A 15,485-nucleotide genomic window follows, 5' to 3' on the forward strand; every position below is an offset into this window, starting at 1 on the left:
CCACAAAACATCAAGCAGGAAATGGATTGCAATTTAGACAGGTCATACAGGGAAGACTTCACTGATAGTGAAGTTTGAGAAAAGATACAAGTAAGTGTAAGGAAGCACGCTGAGACTCTAGGGGGAAAATACTCTAGGCATGGGAACAGCAAGTGTGAAGAATTTGATGTAGGAGCAATGCCTGATTTGTTCAAGAGGCAAGGCCAGTGGGGCTGGAGCAGAGTGAACAGGGGTGAATGTAGTGGGTGGAACCAGAGAAGGGAGTTAAGGGTGGAGAGTAGGGCCAGATCATGGTTACTTGGTTAGCCGTTGGCGAGAACTATGAATGAGATGGAAAACTCAGAGAGATTTTGGGCAAAGGAGTGTAATGAGTAGGTGCTGAGACTAGAATAAAGTGTCCCAACTAGTTTCTTTAAATTCGTAAAAGTTTCTCTACATACTTTTATGTAAATCTATAATATACTATTAATATAAACTAATATATAGCTACATGAGAAAAGCTTAGAAATAAAAAGCATTCCAAAAGTCACCCGTGAGTCCACAATCCTAGTATTATTCCATTAACAATTTTATGTTGTGTCTACACCTATAAAAATGCACTCTGTATACCTGTCCCTGTCTCTACCTATTATACCATGTTTACAACAGAAAGAAAAATCTAGAAAGCAGTAAACAAAGTCCATATCTTGATTTCTTAATCTTAGTGCCACTTTTCCTCTTAACTGTGGATCAACTGTGCTACCTGAGGCTGCCCTCTCCATTGGATCTAAGCTACCCTCTCAAACCTACTCGGGCATACTCCAGTAATCCTTACCTCTTGCATTATAAATTTTTCCTCTCTGAATTTAATTAGCATGCAAATATCCTTTCAAAAAATCATCACAAAATCCTTCAGACCAAGATGACTAACCTGAGCAAGTACAGTATTAGACAAAACATATCAGAAGCAAAGGACAGGAGTGGAGATCCCTGAAATGGGAAACATGAAGCAAATTTGGGGCTTCCCTGGTGGCTCAGATGGTAAACAATCTGCAATGCAGGAGACCTGGGTTCGACCCCTGGGAAGATCCGCTGAGAAGGGAATGCAACCCACTCCAATATTGCCTGGAGAATTCCATGGACAGTCCATGGGATCCCAAAGAGTCGGACATGACTAAGCAACTAACACTTTTAACTTTCACTGCCTTCCAGGCCACAGCACAGGGAGGCAGAACTCTAACAGAACCTGGCAGTCTCCCTCAATGAGAAGAGGGAGCAGGGGACCCTGAGAGGTCAAGGGACCAGCTTTTGCAGGGTAGAGTACCAAAGAGGAGAATTAAACATTGGAGATCTGCAGAGGGTCCTTCACAATCATTCAGCTGAGTGGAACTCTGAGGTGGAGGAAAGAACCATCCAGAATTGGGGGGGAAATCACTGGAACTCACAAATGGCCAGGAATAGTACCATCAGGCAGAGCAGAAACCCTTAAAAGTAACAGGATATCTGTTAGAGCTCTGGTTCTCAAAAGAGGGCAGTTTTGGTGCACACACACCTTCCCCGTCCCCCACCCGCCACCCCCCAATCTCACAGGAGGCAATTGGTGATTTCTGGAGACAGTTTTTGGTTTTCACAGCCAGAGAAGATGAACCTATACTGGCATCTAGTGGGTGGAGGCCAGAGATGCTGCTAAACATCCTATAATGAATCATCTGGCTTTAAATGTCAGTAGTGCTGAGGTTGAGAAACTCTGGGTCCAAAATGTAGTCTTAGCACCATAGGAGAAAAATGAACCCTACACAACACTGCCTGAAAGATACTTAATAGCAAGACCTAATAGGATAAAACTGTTTAAGTAATTTAAACACATCCAAGAACAAAGCTCAAGAATATATATATATAAAAAAATACTTAGCACCCAACAGCATACAATACACAATGACTAGCATCCAATAAAAAATTGGGTAAGTCATGTCATGCAAAGAAGCAGGAAAAGGCAACCATAATAAGAAAAACCACTCAAATTGATCCAGAAGTGACAATTAGACAACCTCATCAAGACAGTTATTAAACTGTATTCTGTATGATCAAGAAGCTATGGAAATATAAAACATGCTCAGTAGTGACATGAAATTAAGAAAAACCACCAAATCAAACTTTTGGAGATGAAAGCTACAATATCAGGTTTTTTTTTAAAAAAAGCACAGAAGGGATTGTGGATTAAACATAATAGAAAAAAAATTACCATAGGTAAGACATAGCAAAAATCATTCAAAATGAAAAAAAAAGGAAAAGAAAACACTGAGAAAAAATGAACAGGGCTGCAGAACAATATCAAGCAGCCTAGTATGTATAACGGTAATTAGAGTTCCCGAAGGTGAGGGGAGAAAGGAACGGAGAAATATTTCAACAAGTTATTTCTGGGACACAGTTTTCACAGGTAAATTTTTAGCCATGAAATATATTAGGAAAAAAGTCTCGATTTAATTACTTTAGCTTCTACTTTAAGAAACCAGAATAAGCCCAAAGTAAAGAGAAGAAAAGAAAAACTAGATTGGTAAGCAATAGAAAACAAAAATAAATCAATTTATATACTCTATTTAAACCAAAAGCAATTTTTTAAAAAGAACAAGATAAACTTCTAAGCCAGATTGATCAGGAAAAAAAAAAAGATGCAAATTATATCAGGAATGAGAGGTGTGACATTACTGAATATTAAGCTAATTCTCCACATAAAGAGTAGTAATCAAGTTTGCTAAACTCCATATTGCTGGTTCCAATACTAACTTACTGTTTGAGCTGTCAGCAGTACTTTGCATAATTGACATTTTCATTTGGCTTCAGGAACAACACACTTGGTTTTTCTCTACCTTGTGGGATGTTTCTTCTCAGTCTCAATGCTGGTATTTCCTCAACTCTAGCCTTCAGTGGGTTCGAGTGCCTGAGGGGTCAGCATTCAAGTCTCTTTGGCTTTCTACCTATGTTCACTTCCTAGGATCTCATCTGGTCTTGCTGCTGCTAAGTCGAGACAGTCGTGTCCAACTCTGTGCAGCCCCATAGACGGCAGCCCACCAGGCTCCTCTGTCCCTGGGATTCTCCAGGCAAGAATACTAGAGTGGGTTGCCATTTCCTTCTACAGTGCATGAAAGTGAAAAGTGAAAGTGAAGTCGCTCAGTCGTGTCCGACTCCTCGAGACCCCATGAACTGTAGCCTACCAGGCTCCTCCGTCCATGGGATTTCCCAGGCAAGAGTACTGGAGTGGGGTGCCATTGCCTTCTCCTCATCTGGTCTTAGGTCTTTACAATTAGTACCCAGGACTCCAAAATCTATATTCCAGCCTTGACCTCTTCTCTGAATTACAGGTTCATAAATCCCTTTGCCTACCAGATATCTCCACTTTGATGCCTACTTTAATCTGGGTTCGCAAGAAAACAGAGCCTAAAATGAGACCTTATTTTTAATTCTTTATTGCATGCATGCATGCTCAGTTGTGTCCGATTCTTTGCAACCCCCTGGACTGTAGTCTTCCAGGGTCCTCTGTCCATGGGATTTCCCAGGCAAGAATACTGGAATGGGTTGCCATTTCCTCTTCCAGGGGATCTTCCTGACCCAGGGATGGAACCTGGGTCTCCTGTGTCTCCTGCATTGGCAGGTGGATTCTTTTCCTTTATTGGGGTGGTGCAATCTCAGATGGCTGAAGGTAAATGGGTAGTGAGCCAGGGAAAAAGAAAGGTACAAGTGGGTGTTACTCTGTGTCTACAGTCAAGGCACAGCTGTTTGCATAGTTTCACTATCTTCAGAGTGCTTGTGGTATGAACTAGGTCATCTTACCATGGGGTAGGAGGAGGGAGATGACTTTTCTTCAGGCTCCCCTCAGTTTCCACTGTAGAACATCAACTCCACACTCCCAGATGGTATCATTGAGCCCCTCCAGCAGCAGCCACTGGGAAGTCAGGATCCAAGACAGCACAGCAGCACAGGGGGAGTGGCGGGCCAGAGATCCAGGGGAGTCAGTTGCTCCCTCCACTTGCAGCCTGGTGCTGCAACCACAAGGGTGGATGGTGCAGGCAGTCTTCTTAGAGGGTCATCAGTATCAAAGAGCAGAAACCCTGGCCCTGCAAAAAGGCTTATAAATGATGCTTGGAACAGTGATTCATTAGGCATCTTCAACCTAACATGCCCCAATCAAACTTTTAATTTCTCTCCAAACATGTAGTTTTCTCGTATCTTATATTGCCATCTTATAATGTGGCAATTTTATCCTCCCAGTTGCTCAGGCCATAGCCTCCCCATCTCCCTGCTTTACTCAGTTCCCCACAAGGCACCCGGATCATAGAAACCAGACTATACCATTTCTCTGCTCAAAATCCTCTTTCTCCTTGCTCTGTTTGAATGTCAAAGTCTGCAACTTCAGTTCAGTTGCTCAGTCGTGTCTGACTCTTTGCAGCCCTATGGACTGCAGCACGTCAGGCCTCCCTGTCTATCACCAACTCTCGGAGTTTACTCAAACTCATGTCCATTGAGTTGGTGATGCCATGCAACCATCTCATCCTCTGTCGTCCCCTTCTCCTGCCTTCAATCTTTTCCAGCATCAGGGTCTTTTCAAATGAGACAGTTCTTCCGATCAGGTGGCCAAGTATTGCAATTTCAGCTTCAGCATCAGTCCTTCCCATCCTCTTTTAATTTCATGGCTGCAGTCACCATCTGTAGTGATTTTGGAGCCCCCCAAAATTAAGTCTGTCACTCTTTCCACTGTTTCCCCATCTACTTGCCATGAAGTGATGGGACCAGATGCCATGATCTTAGTTTTCTGAATATTGAGTTTTAAGCCAACTTTTTCACTCTCCTCTTTCAGTTTCATCAAGAGGCTCTTTAATTCTTCTTTGCTTTCTGCCATAAGGGTGCTGTCATCTGCATATCTGAGGCTATTGATATTTCTCCCGGCAATCTTTATTCTAGTTTGTGCTTCATCCAGCCTGGCATTTTGCATGATGTACTCTGCATATAAGTTAAATAAGCAGGGTGACAATATACAGCCTTGATGTACTCTTTTCCCAATTTGGAACCAGTCTGTTGTTCCATGTCCAGTTCTGACTGTTGCTTCTTGACCTGCATACATATTTCTCAGGAGGCAGGTCAGGTGGTCTGGTATTCCCATCTCTTTCAGAATCTTCCACAGTTTATTGTGATCCACACAGTCAAAGGCTTTGGCATAGTCAATAAAGCAGAAATAGCTGTTTTTCTAGAACTCTCTTGCTTTTTCGATGATCCAGCGGATGTTGGCAATTTGATCTCTGGTTCCTCTGCCTTTTTGAAGTCCAGCTTGAACATCTGGAAGTTCATGGTTCACATATTGTTGAAGCTTGGCTTGGAGAATTTTGAGCATCACTCTGTTAGCATGTGAGATGAGTGCAATTGTGAAGTAGTTTGAGCATTCTTTGACATTGCTTTTCTTTGGGATTGGAATGAAAACTGACTTTTCCAGTTCTGTGGCCACTGCTGAGTTTTCCAAAATTGCTCGCATGTTGAGTGCAGCACTTTCACAGTATCATCTTCCAGGATTTGAAATAGCTCAACTGGAATTCCATCACCTCCACTAGCTTTGTTCGTAGTGATGCTTCCTAAGGCCCTCTTGACTTCACATTCCAGGATGTCTGGCTCTAGATGAGTGATCACCCCATCGCGATTATCTGGGTCATGAAGATCTCTTTTGTATAGTTCTTCTGTGTATTCTTGCCACCTCTTCTTAATAACTTCTGCTTCTGTTAGGTCCATACCATTTCTGTCCTTTATTGTGCCCATCTTTGCATGAAAAGTTCCCTTGGTATCTCAATTTTCTTGAGATCTCTAGTCTTTCCCATTCTATTGTTTTCCCCTATTTGCACTGATCACTGAGGAAGGCTTTCTTATCTCTCCTTGCTATTCTTTGGAACTCTGCATTCAAATGGGCATATCTTTCCTTTTCTCCTTTGCCTGCAAAGTAAGTTGTCTGCAACTTACTCCTAAACAATCCAGGAAAAAAATTAAAATATATATAGAGATATATCTGGGTAGATAGAGTAAATAGGTAGATAATGATAAAGCAAATGTGATAAAATGATATTTGGGGAATCTGGGGGAAGCACATATAGGAATTCCTTGTACTCTTCCTGCAATTTTTCTGTAAGTTTGAAATTATCTCAAAATTCAAAGTTAGAAAAAACAGTAGCCCTGAAAGGGAGAGAGCAAATTACTAAAAGAAAGTCAGGTAAGGTGCTGTTACTGAGAAGTTTTGGGGCAGGGAGAGGGAGGAGGAATATTGAGAAAGCAATTATAAATATCCCTTACAGCCATATTTAAAATGAAGGTGTAGAGCTATGTTTTTGATATAGGAATATTCCTGGTACAACAATGGAAAATTTTTCATTTGCCACTGTCAATATGATTTTTAGAACAAAGTACACATATATGTAGTATAGCACTCATCAAAATACTCTTGGTCTACTCTTCTCATCAGGTGGCCAAAGCATTGGAGTTTCAGCTTCAGTATCAATCCTTCCAGTAAATACTCAGGGTTGATTTCCTTAGAGTTGACTGGTTTGATCTCCTTGCAGTCCAAGGGACTCTCAAGAGTCTTCTCCAATACCACAGTTCAAAAGCATCAATTCTTTGGTGCTCAGCCTTCTTTATGGTCCAATTCACATCTGTACATGACTACTGGTAAAACCGTAGCTTTGACTATACAGACCTTTGTCAGCAAAGTGATGTCTCTGCTTTTTAATATGCTGTCTAGTCTTGTCATAGCTTTTCTTCCAAGGAGCAAGTGTCTTTTAATTTCATGACTGCAATCACCATCCTCAGTGATTTTGCAGCCCAAGAAAGTTTCACTGTTTCCACTTTCCCCACTTCTATTTGCCATGAAGTGATGGGACCAGATGCCATGATCTTAGTTTTTTGAACGTTGAGTTATAAGCCAGTTTTTTCACTCTCCTCTTTCACCCTCATCAAGAGGTTCTTTAGTTCCTCTTTGCTCTCTGCCATTAGAGTGGTATCATCTGCATATCTGAGGTTGTTGATATTTCTCCCAGCAATCTTGATTCCAGCTTGTGATTCATTCAGCCTGGTATTAGTGTAAGTGATAAATGATATTGTATGATATTGTATAGATTCAGTCTGCCTGCCAGAGAACTGGATCCCAATTCTTTGAAAGAGATTGCTTTTAATGTGCCCTGGAGGCTCAGCTGCAGCTTCTTGACAGCTGGAAGATCAAAGGCCTGAAGGGTGTTCTAGGGAGATGTGGAGAGATGGGTGTGTCAACATCATTGGGAAAGCTGGCCTCTTGTTCTAGTTTCAGAAAGGAAACCTTCCTCTGTAAGGAACATAATTCACAGCTTCCATAAAATTAGTTGGGTAATGTATGGTCTTTTTCTATTACCTTGAAGAGATTGTGTGAGATTGGTATATTTTTTTTCATTTACTGTCTGGAAATATTCCCTGCTGAGATGTCTGGCTTGGAATAGTCTTTATAAGAAAAATTTAAATTACAGATAATGTCCTTAATAGACATAGAGCTATTCAAATTTTATATTTCTTATTATGTTAATTTTAGATTAATTTTCTTATTTTCAGGTAAAATTATTAATCATATCCTTCATATTACCCCTGTAATGGCTGTAGATCTGTGCTGATGGCCACTTTTGCATTCCTTACATTGACATATGGGACTTCTTTCTCTTTCTTGATTAGTTTTGCTGGGAGAATATCAAATTTATTCTTTTCCCAAAAATGAGCCTTTGGCTTTATTTTCTTTTTAAAATGTTTGCTTTCTAGTTCATTAATTCATGCTCTACTATTTCCTTCCTTCTCTTTAAAAAAAAAACAACAACTTTATTTTCCCTCAACTTGATTTCCACGTTCTGTTTAAAGTCTATGAGAGAGTGGTTTAAAACCACTCAGTGGTCATCCCTCCCCATTCCTGAGCAGTAGGAGCTGCAGACCAGTCTTCAGTGCCGGGCTGCAAACTCCAGTCTTCAGGAGGGACCTGCTGAGTAGGCACCCAGGACACCTGTACACTGCAGACCAGTCTGGGATCTCGGGTTGAGCAGCAGTAAACTCAGGAGCTAGAGCTGTCCATTCACACTGAAATGCCTCCTTGGACACAGCCTTTTCAGCAGCAGCCTGCTCCTCCCCTTCAATCTCTTCTGGGTCTGTGTGGAAGCTGAGGTCAGGTGTGACCTCCTGTGGGTGTTCATGAGAGATGGTGCCACACATGCGCACAACTTCCTAGGCCAGCACCCGTCACCTCAGACCCACTGAGTGAGCTCCCTTGTTGCTGGAGGGAATGGCAATGCCCACAGAGCACAGAGTTGAGTCTGTGTTACACAGAGCAGTGGTAGGCAGATTAACGTAAGAGGCCTCTGTGAGAGGCTGGTGGGCAGCCCTAGGATCAGTAACCACTGGAAGTCTCCACTCCCAGAAGACTGCCTGGATCTGGTGAGTGAAATCTCCAGGAGTGACACAGTCAGCAATAGGAGTGGCCTCGGGGCAGCAGCAAACTTCAGCACAGCTTGGTGGCCAGTATGTCTGGAGGACAGGACACTGACGTTAGCGGAGTTTTCCGTGGCATCGACGGCATGGCACACGCTGCCAGAACTTTCTCCCAGATTCTCTTCAGATTTATGAGGTAGATGCCATCACTTTTCCCTTTTGTAGATTCACTGTTCCATTTGGAAGTCAACCTAAGTGCCTCCTAAGTGGGTTCCTTATGTAAGGATTTTTCTTTTTAAAATAGTTTAATTATTTTATTTTTATTTATTTGGCTGCACCAGATGTTTGTTGCAGCGGCACGCAGGATCTTTAGTTGTGGCATGTGGGATCTAGTCCCCTGACTAGGGTTTGAACCCAGGCCCCCAGCATTGGGAGCATGGCATCTTAGCCACTGCACCACCAGGGAAGTCCCTATGTAAGGAGTTTGAGGACCTCTTCTTCCTTCTTTTGCAGGACATAAAGGGCTCTGGATATTGTGAATATTTCTCTTTAAATTATGATGAGAAACCAGAACAACCCATATCAATCTCTCTCTACTTTCCTTCGGGGCTTCCCAGGTAGCTCAGTGGTAAAGAATTTACCTGCGAAGCAGGAGATGCAGGTTCAATCCCTGGGTTGGGAAGATTCCCTGGAGGAGGAAAAGGCAACCTGCTCCAGTATTCTTGCCTGGGAAATCCCATGGACAGGAGCCTGGTGGGCTACAATCTATGGGGTCACAAAGAGTGACTAAACAGCAACAGCTACTTTCTTTAGATTTACTTGATATTCTTTTTCTAACTTCTGGTGATGGAGACTCAAATCACTAAATTTTAGCCTTTCCCTCTCCCCCTAACACATGCACCGAATGCTATACATTTCTCTTTAATCAGAACTTTAGTTGTATCTTACTTTATCTCTGTGGATAAAGTTGTATTTCACTTTATCCAGATTAAAAATACATTCTAATTTCCATTGTGTTTGTTTATCCATGGGTAATTTAAATTGTTTTTCTTAATTTCCAAAGATTTGGAAAATTTTTAAATGTTTATGCTGTTGATTTCTAACTAGTTTTATTGTTAAATGAAAACATATGCTAAGTCTATGCTAATAAGTAGTCACTAACCAGATGTAGCTATATAAATTAATTAAAATTAATACAATAGAGTTCATCAGTCACATAATTTAAGTGCTCAGTAGCCACATGTGGCTAGTGACTACTGTATTGACTCTGATGTCTGTTGTATTGAACAATACAGATGAACACAGAAAATTCTGTTGCCCGATTCTAAATGATTTCAATCTGACAAAATTTGTTGAGGCTTGCTTCACAAACCAGCATATGCTCAGTTTTGGAAAATGTTCTCAGTGCACCTGAAAAGAATCAAGTTTCCTGCCATTATTGGTTGCACTGTTATCTATATGTCCATTAGGTAATTTTATTAATCATACTGTCCAAATATACTATATTCTTAGACATTTTTTCCTCCGTGTTCTCTTTTACTAAGAGATTTGTGTAAGTCTCCTACTAAGATTGTAGATTTACCTTTCTCATTTTAGTTTTGTCAATTTTAGCTTTATATACTCTGAAGCAAAATTGTTAAGTATACACACGTTTAGTATATTTCTGTTTTCTTAGTAAACGGACTCATCAATAGTCTTCTGGGAGTAGAGACTTACAGTGGTTACTGATCCTAGGGATGCCCACCAGCCTCTCACAGAGGCCTCTGTCCATTTTATCTCTAGTAAGACATCTGCTTTACAGTCTACCCCTTGTCTAATATTAGTACAGCTATTAGCACATTTCTTTCGGTTAATGTTTGAAGTATCTTTTTCTGTACTTGTATTAATATTTTAAATTTCCTAGATTTTGATAGTTGTGCTTGTGTGTGTGCTAAGTTGCTTCAGTTGTGTCTGACTCTTTGCAACCCCATGAACTGTAGCCCTCCAGGCTCCTCTGTCTATGGGATTTCCCAGGCAAGAATACTGCAGCAGGGTGCCATGCCCTCCTCCAGGGGATCTTCCAAACCCAGGGATCAAACCCTGCAGCGTATGTCTCCTGCATTGACAGGCAGGTTCTTTACCCATTGAGCCCCTGGGAATCCCCTTGATAGTTGTATCTCAAGTAATATGATTAATTAAAAAAAAAATTCTAGTCAAGAATCTTTGTCTTGTGTCCACTTGCATGTAACATGGGCTTCGCAGGTGGGGCGAATCACCAATGCAAGAGATGTAAGAGACGTGGATTCAATCCCTGGCTTAGGAAGATCCCATTACTGGTGTATTTGGGCTTACATCTATCATGTTCCTATTTGTTTTCTATTTATATTCTTTTTCTCTTGCCTTCTTTGAGATTAATCAATAGTTTTTATTATTCCATTTTACTTTTTGTTAAATTGTTAGTTATAGCCCTTTTTTACTCTAGAGATCACAACATGCATCCTTGGTTTATTGGAACCTAATATATAAATTAGTACTTCTACCTTTTCCCTGAGAATATACTTAGATCCTGACTTTAGGCATTCTTACCTTTTCTTATAGTCAATATTTGTTTAGATTTACCTTCAGATTTATACTTTCCATGGCTCTTTATTTTTCCTTAAGTGTTCTTCTCTTGTGCCTGAAGAGCTTCTTTTAGTACTTTTTGTTTGAGTCTGTGAGCAATGAATTCTCTTTCTATTTGTCTGGAGATGTCTTTACATTGTCTTTACTTTTGAAAATTATACTTCTAAGATATCTCATTATCTTCCAGCTTTATGTTGAGAAGTTAAGCCTCAGTCTATTTGTTGCTTCCTTGAATATAACGACTTCCCCCTTTCTTAAGATTTTCTCTTTCCTTTGGTATGTTAGGTATGGTATGATGATATCCCCAGCTATACTTTCTTTGTAGTTTTTGGTGTCTGCAGTGCTCCTTTAATGTATGATGTGATTATTCATGAGTGTTGGAAAATTCTTGACCACTCTTTCTTTAAATACAGCCTTTGTTTCATCATCTCTTATTTCATTGAGATTCAAATTTTGTGTATGTTAGGACTTTTTGATGACTTAGTAGCTAGCTCAGTTCAGTTGCTCAGTTGTGTCCGACTCTTTGTGACCCCATGGCTTAGTAGCTAAGTTGTGTCCCTTTGGAAAAGACCTTGATTCTTGGAAAGATTGATGGCAGGAGGAGAAGGGGGTGACAGAGGATGAGATGACTGGATGGCATCACCAGTTCAATGAACATGAGTTTGAGCAAACCCCAGGAGATACTGAAGGACAGGGAAGTGTGGCGTGCTGCAGTTAGCAACTGAACAACAACCAGGCCTTTTTACCAAAGCAGGTATGATTCCTATGCTCTCTTCTGTATCTTCTATAACATTTTTTTCTTTCATGTTTCAGCCTTGGTGTTTTCTACTTATGTATCTCTCACTAACTTCCATTTCAGTGTATCTGATCTGCTGGGTACACCATGTAAGTGGGATCATAAGATATTTGTCCTTCTGTGTCTGGCCTATTTCACTTAGCATGATGTCTTCAGTGTTCCTCTGTGACATAGTGTGTATCCAAATCTCCTTTCTCTGTAAAGCTGAGTAATATTCTATTGTATTTATATACCACATTTTGTTTATTCATTGTCCGCCAATGGACATTCAGATTGTTTTCAGCTTTTGGCTATTGTCAATAATGCTGCTATGATCAGTGTACAAATATTTGAATCCCTTCTTTCAACCATTTTGTGTCTATACCCAGAAGTGGAATTACTGGATCATATTGTAATTCAGTGTTTCATTTTTTGAGGACCCACCATACTGTTTCCTACAGTGGCTACACCATTTTACATTCCCATTAGCATTGTGCAAGGGTTCCAATTTCTCACCAACAATATTATTTCCTTACTTCCTTCTATCCCTCCTTCCTTTCTTTCTTAAATAATGGCTATCCTAATAGGTATAGAATGATATCTCACTGAGGTTTTGATCTGCATTTCCCTAATGATTCGTGATACTGAGTATCTTTTTATGTGCTTTTTGACCATTTTTACAACATCTTTGGAGAAATGTCTATTCAAGCCATTCGACCAATTAGAAAATCTGGTTAGTTATTGTTGAGTTGTAGGGGTTCTTTATATATTCTGAATATTAATCCCTTATCTGTAAATCTATGGCTGTTTCATGTTGATGTTTGGTAGAAATGAATGCAATACTGTAAAGCAATTATCCTTCAATTAAAAATAAAAAAAATTTTAAAAATCTGTCTGTATATGATTTGCAAATATTTTCTCAAATTCTATGGATTTCCTTTTTCATTCTGATAATAGTATCCTTTGATGCATAAAAGTTTTAAATTTTGATGAAATCCACTTAATTCTTTTGTTTCCCCTTATGTTGTCATATCCAAGAAATCACTGACAAATCCAATTTCCTCCATGTTTTCTTCTAAGAGTTTTGTAGTTTTAGCTCTTATGTTTAGGTCTTTGATCCATTTTGAGTTAATTTTTGTACATGGTGTAAGGCAAGGGTCCAAATTCATTCTTTTGCTTGTCGATATGCAGTTTTCTCAATGTCATTTATCAAGAAAACTGTCTTTTTACACATTGAATGGTCTTGACACCCTTGTTGAAAATCATTTGACTATTTATGGAAGCATTTATTTCCTGGCTTTCTATACTCTATACTATTCCATTGGTCTATGCATTTGTCTTTATGCCAGTACCACACCTTTTCTATTACTGTAGTTAAGTTTTCAAATCAGAAAGTGTGGGACTTCCACCTTTGTTCTTCCTTAAGGTTGTTTTGGCTATCGAGGGCTCCTTGATATTCCATGTGTTTTAGGATGGATTTTTCTGGGTCTGAAAAAATTGTTGTTGGGGTTTTGATAGGGATTTCACTGAATCTGTAGATTTCTTTGGGTAGTATTTACTACTATTATTTAATGTATTTAACACCATGGAGTGTCTTTTCATTTGTTGGTGTCTAATTTCTTTCAGGACATTTTGTAGCTTTTAGTGTATAAGCTTTTTGTTTCCTTGGTTAATTTTATTATTTAATGTACTTAATACTATGGGATGGCTCTTCATTTATTGGTGTCTAGTTTCTTTCAGATATTTTGTAGCTTTTAGCATGTCTTTTGTTTACTTGGTTAAGTGTATTCTTAAATATTTTATTCTTTTTGATGCCACTGTGAATGGAATTGCTTTTTTTTTTAGGTTGTTTATTGTTAGTGTATAAAAACACAATTAATTTTTGCATGTTGATTTTGTACCCTACAACTGTGCTGAATTGATTTGAGTTCTAACAAGTTGTATGTGTGAGACTTTAAGGGTTTTCTGTATATAAGATCACGTCATCTACAAAGAGATATCATTTTAATCCCTCCTTTCATTTATTTTTCTTGCTAGTTGCTGCGACTAGGAGTTCCAGTGCTATATTAACATGGCAAAAGCAGGCATTCTTGTTCCTCTCAGAGGAAACGTTTTCAGTGTTTTACCACTGAGTATATGTTAACTATGAGTTTTATATGTATGGCCTTTATTATTATCCAGGTATTATTCCTAGATTGTTGAGTGTGTGAGTTAAGTCATGAAAAGGTGTTAAATTTTGTCAAAGAAAATTTTTTTTGCATCAATTGAGATGATCATGTGGTTTTTACCCTTTACTCTGATAATATGGTGTATTACATTGATTGATTTTCATATGTTGAACCATCCTTGCATTTCAGAAATAAATTCCACTTGGTATTATATAATCCTGTTAATGTGCTATTGAATTCTGTTTGGCAATATTCTGTTGAGGGTTTTTGCATCAATTATTTAAAGGAGATATTGATCTGTAGTTTTCTTGTACTATCTTTGTCTGGCTTTGATATCAGGTTGATTCTGGCCTCATAAAATGACCTTGAAAACATTCCCTCCTGTTTTTTGAAGCAGTTTGAGATGGATTGGTTTTTCTTTTTTAAATGTTTGGTAGAATTCAACAGTGAAACCATCTGGTTCTGGGCTTTTCTATGTCAGGAATCTCCTTACTAACTATGGTTATATTCAGATTTCCTATTTTTGATGATTCACTTGGTAAGTGTGTGATTCAGATTGTGATAGTGGATATCTGAATCTTCCAGGGTCCTTTGGTTAGATTTCTTGGCCTTTTGTCTTGCTAGCTTGAGAATCAGCAAATGCCAGGGGAATCAACTGACATAAAATATCAGGCCTCGTTCTGTTTCCCTTCCCTTTTTACTTTATATACTTCACTATTGTTTACATTTTTACAATAAGTAGTAGTATTTTTGTAACTCAGAAATGACCTACTGAGCAAGTAGATTTAGAAAACTGGGGGAGAATGAAGGATGTAGGTTGGCTACCAGTTATTTTATCTGGATGGCAAGGTGTTTAGTAAGAAATTTGGGAGGGTATCATCAGTGCGTCAAGTTTATGAATTTTACGTTTACCTGTGGGACACTAGATAGTAATGTGTAGGAAGCAGTTGGTTCTTAGTGTTTATCCTCAGGAAAAATAGCTAACCTTCATATATAAATTTTATCATTGCATTTTTCTTAACTTTTAAAATTCCCCCAAAATAGACAATAATTGTTATGCTTTTCCCCTCCTACTCACTTCTCACTTCACCCCTACTCACTTCTCAACCTATCATCATGTCTATGCCATTTAGCTCCTTTACTTCCGGACCTTGTGATTTTATTTCTAGACTTCCAAAATGGTTTTCCTTTCTGTTCTTCCTTTTTAAACTTTTCTGAAAGCAAGATGATGATCATGCCATTCCCTGATTCATAGATCTTAATAGCTTTCCACTACCTTGAGAACAATATGCAGGAATATGAAATCTATTCCAACCATACCTAGTACTTTTGTTTTACAGATGACACCAAAGTGCAGAAAGTTGAAGTGTCTGCTTATTTAGCATGACACTTAACTGTCTTTTCTCCTACTTCATTTTAATTTCCACTTTATTCTTACTCTTTTAAGTACATGTTTCAGTCATTATTTTCCTACACACTTAAGCACAAGGGCATCATTC

The 15,485-nt window shown here is 39.1% G+C and overlaps 1 pseudogene; it reads right to left on the minus strand.

The window, feature by feature from the left end:
- Nucleotides 1-6,872: 6,872 nt before the first annotated feature.
- On the minus strand, nt 6,873-10,566 carry LOC122425540 (annotated as a pseudogene).
- Nucleotides 10,567-15,485: the final 4,919 nt, after the last annotated feature.

The sequence above is a fragment of the Cervus canadensis genome, chromosome 23 (assembly GCF_019320065.1).
Source record: "Cervus canadensis isolate Bull #8, Minnesota chromosome 23, ASM1932006v1, whole genome shotgun sequence".
Classification (NCBI taxonomy): domain Eukaryota; kingdom Metazoa; phylum Chordata; class Mammalia; order Artiodactyla; family Cervidae; genus Cervus; species Cervus canadensis.